Raw genomic sequence first — 10,171 nt, forward strand, 5'->3', positions numbered from 1 at the left:
CTCTAAACTGGTAATGTGAAGGACAAGACAAACTATCAAAATAATAATAATATTAAAATGTTTGAATAGACTCATTACAAGGGAATAATACCTTGAGTTTTTAAAGTATAATTTTCTTCTCGTGTCACAGTTCAAATATTATCAATTTATTCCTATAAACTTAAGGCAATATATACACTGTTTCAGGATTGACAATAACCTTAAAAGTTATAAGATTATTTCAAAAAATGGGCAGCATGCAAATAACAGCACTATAACCCAGTGCTTAGAGAATACAAAAAACAAAATAAATCTTTTAAACATTAAAATATCTCAGGTAACTAAAATAGATTAAAGAGGATATTTGGTGTTTTAAGCAGGGGCCTGGAGCAAATGGCCTCTACATCTCCCTCTCCGCTTTATGTAGGAGCTCGTGGACCCCCTCCAACATTTTCTAGGATTGGTTGTACCGCAGTTTGAAATGTGGTATTAAAGAATTATTAAAATAGATGTTTTTTTATAGGGTGCCTTGGAAACATAAATTTAGATTATTTTGTAAACTATATTATACCAATAGGTTTGTTAAGATTTTTGTGAAATAATTTCAAGAGATGTTGAAAATGGAATTTAAGGCACTCCCTCTTAACTGATACATGTGAGATCTTGAAATCAAAGCATATTCCTCAACTTAGCAAAAGATGTCTATTTTCAACAAAGAGCAAATAATGTCATCTCAAGCAAAATCTTTTATTTGATTTTGATGAAATAATTCCGAACATATTTTGAAAAGATAAATCAGTTAGGAAATAATACCATTGTAAAATAATGCAAGTGGGGACTTCCCAATTAGATCTTAAAACATAAACTGGAGGTGTAATAAAGTGAGTGAAGTAGAACAAAACAATGGAGAGGATGATTCAAATTAGGACCCCTGAAAATTTGGCAATTTGTGAAATCATTCAAATTCAAAGCATTCAAAGGAAAAACCCTACTACAACATTCCCAAAACCACTTTCACAACATTCCAGGAAAAGTCAGAGGTATTCCACAAAAGAAAAATGAAAGCACTAAAACCTCATTTTCTGTAGACATTATTAATTGATCAAATATATCTTAAGTGCTTCATTAATTTCAAGTTGAGCAGTTACATTCTGAATTCCAAGGCATAAGAAATGGATGATAGCTGTGTTAGCATTAAAGTCAAACAGCTGTTTATAAAAATATAGAATCAAAAGACAAAACACACCACAGAAACCAACAAAGACAATGGGACTAAAGATTAACATCCGACATACGTAGAGGCTTCTGAGTAACACACACTATTCGAAAGAAATTTAACTGGAAAGACAAAACATTAACGAGACTACAGAAATCAAATATATATTCAAAATCACTAGCAAAGAAATGCAGGTGGATGTTTTCCTGTCATGCTTTCCTGTAAAATTGCAAGTGATACCCACATAATTACATATGCATAAGGACACACTCCTACATAACAGGGTGGCCAAAAATTCCATGTGCAATTTTACCTTGCACACTATTTTAAATTGCACGTGAATTTTATTATGGCCACACTGTATTTGCAGATACGTAGTTTTTTCCTGAACTCCAGTGAGGTTTTGCAGTGTAAATGTTGGTGCCCTCTTGGACAGCATATAAATAGGTTCAATTTTGCTAAATTGTAATTTGAGTTTATGATTCAACATCCATAACCTGCTCCTTCCATTGGACACAGCATTTTCACTGCTTGGGATCTCTTACAAAACTAATGTGGCATACAAAACAATTTATAGCTTAGCTAAGGACGTTTTTTACAAAAGCAAAACTAAAAATGACCTGCATGCTTATTGGCAATAATGCGGTAAAGTGAAATGTATGGCATCTCTACGTGTTTAAATATTTTATAATGATGTAAAAATGTATTTAAAACATGACATAGGAAAGAAAACTTGAAGTTGTTCAATGACTAGAGCAGAAATTTTATGTATAATGCATTAGTTTCCTATACTAGTAATAATTACCCCAAACTTAGAAACTTAAAATAATATGTTTCTTCATTTAGTTTGGGCCCAGCTAAGAACTAAGTTCTCTTCTCTGACCTTCCCAAGTTTAGCTCAGCTGTGCCCATCTTCTTTCAAGCTCAAATGATTGTTTTCAGAATTCGATTTCTTTTGCATGTAGGACTGAGGTCTCCTTTTCAGGCTGGTGGACAACTAGGTCCATTGTCAACAATTAGCCGCCCCCATAGTTTCTTATTAAATGGACCCCTCAAAGGCCCTCTCACAACGTGATGATGACTGCAAAGCCAGCTAAAGAATCTGCTCCACAGTCTGCAAAGATGGAGTAGCACACAACATAACACAGTCACGGCCAGGGCTACTCACACCTGCATCATATAACATAACTAATGAAGGGAGCGACTACCCCATGACCTTTGCCATACTGTATTCCTAGAAGCAAGTGGCAAAAGGATGAATTATACAATATTACTCCATGGAGGCATCTTAAAATTCTGTCTTCCTCAAGTATACAAAACTCAAGACCATATAAGTATGGTCTTGAGCTTTGTAAACACGACTGCCTCTGTGTTGTGTATGTGTTAATACAGGCAAGAAATACTAAGCATGAGTATAGAATGAGTTTATCGAATATTTTCTGGTTCTTTAACTTTGATTTATAGCCAATATTTCCATGACCAATATTAAGTGTTTCATACAGTGAAGTGTTTCTTGAAAGAAGTGTTTCTTCTTTTATTCTCTTGTAGGAAATGAAAGAAGAATAGGAAGAATGACACAACTTAAATGCATCAGTGTAGACTTTCCATAAGTCTTATATCATAAAATGTATGCTAGACAACATTAACAAAATTGTTGTTCGAGTTACCAGATGGAATATTGAAAAAGCTTGAGATTTGGACTTGAGAATATGGGACTCAAGTGTGACCTAATGGAAAGTCTTTGCTGTAGTTTTCAGGGTGTAGCCATCAGTAACCAGGGAATAATGATGCTGCCTAACCTGGAGTTGATTCCTTTTTGTTTATTGACCTGCATCCTCTGCCCTGAGCAATTTAAGATATTTTAAAAGAATTTAAACTTTTACTTTTCACCTATTTTAAAATAATTACCTTAGGGAAGAAATAAAACTGAGAGGTATTTGTTCCTAATCCCTAGAGCTCAAACATTTATTTGACTTCTGCTCCTGGAGGAAGTGTTATTTAGGCCAGATATTTTGCGTAAAATATGCTTTTCTGGAAATGTCACTGCTCACACACTTACATTTAAGTGTAAGAGCTGGCCGCAGATGTAATTCAATAAGGCCAACTTCTTTCACCGTATTATCACCTTCATTTCCCTTAGCGATTTTTTTTTTAATCTCACATTTTCCATTTTTTAATGTTAGTATTTTCAAAAGCATCAGTAAATGGAAATAACAATAAATGAGACAACACATTGAGTTATTATGAATTGCTGACATTTTAGCACTTATTACTTTATTAAATTAACTCTTTGTAAGGATTTAAGGAGGAAGTAGGACCGGTCTCACTTGAGACAGATTGAATGAGGAAACCAGTGGGGGCCTTGGCAAATGGGGTTCTGGTTAGAGAATTCAAGCTTTTAGAACCTTGAGCTTCCAAAGACAATATGAAGTCAGCACAGAATATTTAAATGAAAATAAGAAAGGAGAAGAGACTAATTCATCATTTCACAAATATTTTACTTATTCTAGAAGATAAACTATATTAAACATTCTAAGTCAATGCATGGCGTACACAGCCTACCAACGTCTGACCGTGGCCTACTTCTCAAACCAAATCCCTTGGTCCTTTCTCTGTTCTTGACTTTGTCTAGACAGGGTTGTTTCTGTTCTATTCCTCGGTTGTTCCAAACTCTTTATAGTCTATTGCTTTGTACATGTTGTAACTCTACCGCTCTTCATCTGGGTCACGCCTCCGCATTCTTTAATCCTCAGCCACAGTGTCTCTAAAAACAGAATGTCCCAGACACACAAACTAAATTTGTTTCCCCTGCACTTCTCTCTGACTAAGCGTTTTGATTTTCTTCTAAAGTATTACATATTTAATGTATAGTGTATGTATATGTGTGTGTGTATATATATGCATTTGTTTCATTATGTCTAAGATTTGTCTGTTCTATTAAATTGTAATCAGTATTTGCTGAGTTCACCTCTGTCATGTCCATGCTGAGCTGATTAAGGAAGCACTTAATATTTTTTGAGTGAATGAATAAATGAATATATTTAGTGGGACATCTTGCCTATGTAAAAACATTTCATAGAAATGAGAAACACATAACCCAATAGTTTCACGTCACCCCTGTGATGAAGTTGAGAAAATTCTGAAAGACAGGAAATCTGAGGAAAGGGGGCCCGACTCTGGCAAGGCCAGACTTTTGTCTCAAACGTACCTCTGGTAATAAAATTGATGTATCGAGAAGAGAGGCAGGGAAGCTGACTAGAGGCGGCAGACATAGGCTTCTTCTCCAGAGAACAACAGGGTGTCCATCAAAATCTCTAGTTCAAACAGATCAGGAGAAAGAGTGAGGACAACAGAGACACCACCAGGGACACTGAGGGTAAAGTGAGGACACGGACCATCTGCGTGAGATTTTGAGTGACCCAAGCAGCCCTGAACTGGGACTTAGGGAGGCAGTAAGCAGACGTGAGGGCTTCAGGCACCTGCTGGAACCTTGTTAGTTTTGACTGCAGAGGAGTTCCTTTATACACAGAGGCCCAGACTGCTGTGGGGAGCACGGGGAAGTTTTCACAGGCTTCCAAACTCTAGGCACTTGTGCCCAGAACTGAGCTCCCCTCTCCCATCCCTCTGAACCCACCTTGAAGCCACTGCTGCCTCACTGCTGGGCCAAGGAGGAAGAGGGGAACCCAGGTTTTATGTGCCCCTGAGCAAATTTTCAACACTATAATGTGGGCCATAGTGGAACTGAGGGGAATGGACTAGAAACTCCATGTCTGCCAGTATCTCACAGAGCTGCCATCGTGGCTTCTTGTGTGGACAGTGGTGGTGTTTTTCTTCCCTTCTGTGCACCAAACTGCACAATGAAACTTCAAGAGTGTGGCTTGTGTTCCCATAGGCTGTAGAGACCAGATAGCCTTCCCGAGTCCGGGTTGGTGCTTGGCCTCATGGGGCCTTAACCACAGGTCTGACGGCCTAATCCTATACTCTCCAGACTCAATCAAGATGTTTGAGAGTGTGGAAGGGAGATTTTTGAACTGCTCTCAAGTGCAGAGGGAGCCCACGTGGACAGAACTGTAAGGAGAATTTGTTCTGCAGTGCAGGTGGGGGACAACCCCCTCAAAAAAAAAAAATACAGCAATCTGAGTAATCTGTGTTCTGGACATGGAGGCTTGCAGGCTGGTCTCATTTTGCTGCCCAGGCATACTTGTTTACTGAGGGACTTCAGTGATTTGGCCAGAAGACAAGAGGAGGAGTGACCTGACCCTTACTAGTGTCTATTAAACGGTCGATTCTGGACTGCCCTGATTCCATGAGCAGCTTCTTTGTGGATGGCTGGTAAATCTCCATCTCCTCCAAGGATTACTAGCTGCCTGAGAACATACCTTCAAGTCCCTGTGAGGATAGGGGGCTATCCACACACAGCCTCACCTGGATCTGTCCCATACATCAGCCATGATGGTAGTGAACCAGAAGAAGGGAATCTTGAGAGTACCAGGGATTAGCCCAGCACATGGGACATCCGAGTGCTTCTTCTGATAGACAGGGCCAGGCATAGCTCTTACTAAGAGTACAACCTATCGACAGGGAGGTCCACACGTACAGCCCGTTGCCTCATTCTCTTATTCAATTGTACAGGGCTTGGCCAACTCTTAACTGCAAGTTCCACCTACTGGTGTAAAGACAAAACTGGACATCCCTCCACAATTCTTGCTGTTAAAAGGGACAGAGTTGGGGAAAGAGTCAAGATTTCAGAGACATCTATCTCTCTTTCTCTGCAGAAAAAAGGGAACCTAGCCACCTGTATACTCTACCATCCAGCCTGCAAATGCCGACTTGTATTCATAGCCTTGGCCAGCTCAAAGCACGCACAGGCAAATGCAAATGTCTTTACCTAATATACACTATAGTCAAACTATAAAGATGGTGGAAAAAAGCAAAAACAACCACCATAAAGAAGTCACATTTAAACAAAAGTAGGCAAACACGAGAAGTGACCCCTTCCCCGCGAGAGAAGGAATCCATGTAGCAATGAAATGGAAAATAAGTGTATGCACATGTGTACGACACTGGGGAAAAATAGTTTAGAAGATAATCTCCCCCAAACTCAGAAAAACTCTTCAGAAAGGCAGTAGAAACAGAAAACAGTTGTGTTACTGAATGAGCATCACAGCAGAATGTGACAAAGGCATCTGACCCCGTGAGCCCAGCAGAAACAAGTGATTGCAGGCATGTTTCTAAGAAAAACAATATCTATTACTCAGGTGAGAGCACTTGAGGGGCTCATTTTTCAATCATATTTTATTCCGACTATACATGAAGTTTGGGGTTACCATCTGTGTTAGCTTATTGGCTTTGTATAGTAGGGAAAATAACTGTCACATATTTATGGCAGAAGGCACTTTTGGAACTTAGAACAAGGTACACCAAAGTTAGACTCCTACTCTCCCATAAAAACTGGATGATAGGAGTACAATTTCTCGATGTTTATTTACATTTAAAAGAGATGGCTGCCTGGGTCTCAAGAAAGATATTCCCAGGTCACAAAACTGACAGACGTGTATCTCCTTCTCAACAGGATATAAACACACTCACACACACATATTCAAAGAGAGGAGAAAGAACTTGCAATTATGGGCTTTCTACAGCAAATGCTCTTAGTAAAAGGAAAGGAGGGAAATTTCTTATTTTCAGCAAGGAAAACCGAGCCTTTTATTTTTAATATGTATTTGTCTTTACAACGCTGATGTATATCAACACAATAGAAAAAATTCCACTTGAACTAAAACAAGTCATTTGACACCTTCTAGTCCATCTCAGAAATAATCTTCACATAATTCAGGATATAGATATGGGTAAGTAATTAAAGGGTGTCAGTTCCTCTCATTTCCATGACAGATTCATTGATTCTGATTAAGTTTAATATTAAAGACATGCAGAAACTATTTATTGTTATGGAACTAACTAAATTTAATTGCATTTGCCTGTTAGGAATGGCAGGGGGGTTAAAGATAGACTTATCTTGAATTTGTGCAGCGCTCTGAAATGAACAAGTCATTTTCTTACATGTGACCTTTTTTCCCTGGTGAGATTAGACCCCTTTTTGAATTTAGACAGTGGAATTCTATTTCATTTTCCTTCATCATTTTGGTAGAAATGAAAGCTATCAGAATATCATTGAGGAGGAGAGGCTCATTGCTAGTGAAAGGCTACTACTTATTTACATTTTTATTAGTGTTCGCAATTCACTTTTAATGTGTTGTAAGATTATGACTCTCAGAAAATGAAGAGCTATGAAAGAGCCTGTTTTCAAAGGAGTCTGAGTCATTGACATGAGAGCAATTTAATGCTATGACAGCGTAGTGGAGGATCTTCTAGATTTTCCTTTTCCAAGTTGTAGAGCCCTTTTCATCCTAAGTTTTTATTTACTTTTCTCTGGGAAGCACATGACGTTGCCTTGGTCTTCGACACTAAGGGTTTTATAATCTTGGACAAGTCACATTATAAATTTCTTTCTCTCTGTTTCCTCTTGCTTAGGCAACACATTATCACATTCTATGAAAATTAGCAGGTGCAGGTTACAGAAAAGAAGAAAAAAAGGAAAGGATAGCAAGAGATGGGGGGGGAACTGAGAAACAGAGAGAGGAGGAGGGAGGCTGAGAGAAAGATATACAGAGACAGGGCAGCACCTGTGGCTCAAGGAGTAGGGAGCTGGCCCTAGCCCTAGACAAAAACTGCAAAAAAAAAAAAAAGGAAAAAAAAAGATGTATAGAGACAAAGAGAAAAGTAAAAAAAAATTAAGGCTCTTGCGAAAAGCTTTTTATTTCCTCTTGGTTGCTGCCTAAATAACTCTGGGGACCTGACATGCATTGAATCATGTCTTTCTAAAATTCATATGTTGAAATGCCAACCTCCGATGTGACTGTAGTTGTAGATAGGGCCTAAAAGAAGGTCATTAAGGGTAAACGAGGACATGAGCTGCCCTGATACTATTGGCTTATTTTCCTTATAAAACCTGGAAGACTCCAGCTTTCTTTCTTACTACACCCATGTAAGAACACGCCTAAAGGGCACCGTCTGCAAGCCAGGAAGAGAAACCTCCCCAGAAACAAAATCAGCTTCCTGAGCTGTGAAAAAGTAGCTTTCAGCATTTAAGCCAAACTCCCTGTGGTATTTTGTTGTGGGACTCAATCACAGCAGACTAACATAGAATTAATGTCTCACGGAGGACACACAATTGAACAGAAGATACAGGCTCATTTATGCTCAGGAAATGTAAGGCAAATACCTTGCCATACGTTATGATAACTTTTACAAGTTTCTATTTCTACTTGAATTATATAATGAAATTCATTGTTATGCAAAGATACCGATTTATATTTGGAAATAAAGAACATTTAAAAATAGGTGTAAAGGGCAAAATAACTACTGAGCAAAACATTTATGAAATTGTTCAATTTGCTGCATTTATTGTACCTTTGTTTAGACTGTATCAAAAAGATTTCAATTATTTGTGGTCAGATACAATGAGTTAGTTTTCAATTTGTGTGTACATATGTATGTCCATAACATTGAGTATATAGAACATATTTTATATATATATATATATATATAAAATGTTTCATTAACATGTCCTTACTACTTACTTGCGATAAGATCCTATTACTTCAGCCAACAGATGATTGAGACTGTTGGGTTGTAACAGACAAAATTGCTTTGTTTATAAATACTTACCTCTTCTGTATTAACCAAGCCATGGTGTCGCAAATGTTTTTCAGTTGCACTAGGACTGAATTGTTTTCTACCTTCTGTGACATTCATAGAGTTTACAGTCTCTCTCCAAAGTTTGTTCTTCCTTTTCTGGTTTTCTCATACAGGCTTATGCCAATTTGGTTCATACCCCATGGGATAAAATAGTTGTTCTGGAAAGTTATATTTGCCTTTTTAAGACTAAAACTTTCTAAGTAAAAAGGTACAAAGAACAGCTTACAAGGTAATTTTCTGTGGCCACCAGTTGTTTTTTAATATCTTCAGTGATTTTTTTAGGACCCTAAAATTATTTATCCATTTTGGAGGAAGGAGCTGGAAAATCTAGACAAATAACTAATTTTTATTACATATAATCTTTTGAATAAATTATGGGTCCATTGTTGAGTTTGACTCAGTGGGATTAGAGATCAGTCTAGCACTGCCTGTAATCAGGGAATAGCAGAGGAACTAACATGTGTGGTTCTCCAGATTTCTACCATTTGTCACTTCCTGAGGAACCTGTGGGTGTGCTCTGGGCAGGAGCCTTTCCTCCCAACCTTGGCATTCTGGGGCTGTGAACCAGTCCTGCTGCTGCTGTTTCCTGTGGCTTCTTAGGCTGAGATTTTGAGATCACTGTATCAGTGAGGATGCTTTTAGATCCCCAAGTCTGAAGCTTACTCGTGCTACTTCAAGCAAAATCGGGAATAGATTTCAAGAGTTGAACTCTTTCTTTCTGATAGATTAGTGGAGAAATCACAAAATTCTGAGTGGCACTATACAGTGCAAATGTCTGGGGGCTTGGGTTTTAAGTTCTGAGGGGTTAATGATGGGTGCTATTTTTTCAGATATTCAACCTAAAGGAGCTTAGTGCTAGGAGAATGGGACAAGAGCCATCTCGCTGCAGAGCCAGCATTGCAGTGATGGTCCAGCATCTCATAACTTGTCTGAGGGATTTAACTGCCTACTGGGGAAAACACAGGTCATGCCCATGATGATGATGTATTTCTCTACCTTAGCATGTCCACTGATTTGTGTAGGGTCCAACTCATAGGAAAAGTTGAGGGTGGAGCAACTTGTTCCTATGTACAATTGAAAATCCTTTAGAGCAAAGGTGTCCAACCTTTTTTTTCTCTGCCATTCATTGGAAGAATAAGAGTTATTTTGGGCCACACATTAAATAAACACTAAGGAAAGCTAATTAGCAAAAAAGAAAAGGAAAAAAAAAAGATCCCT

The 10,171-nt window shown here is 38.1% G+C and overlaps 1 non-coding gene across 1 annotated transcript; it reads left to right on the forward strand.

The window, feature by feature from the left end:
• The first annotated feature begins 9,636 nt into the window (after nt 1–9,636).
• On the forward strand, nt 9,637–9,710 carry LOC111725048. Its single transcript, XR_002773212.1, has one exon. It is a non-coding gene; the product is annotated as a small nucleolar RNA SNORD26 (small nucleolar RNA).
• Nucleotides 9,711–10,171: the final 461 nt, after the last annotated feature.

This window comes from Otolemur garnettii, unplaced genomic scaffold (assembly GCF_000181295.1).
Source record: "Otolemur garnettii isolate 467f Iridium unplaced genomic scaffold, OtoGar3 scaffold00030, whole genome shotgun sequence".
In the NCBI taxonomy this organism is placed as follows: domain Eukaryota; kingdom Metazoa; phylum Chordata; class Mammalia; order Primates; family Galagidae; genus Otolemur; species Otolemur garnettii.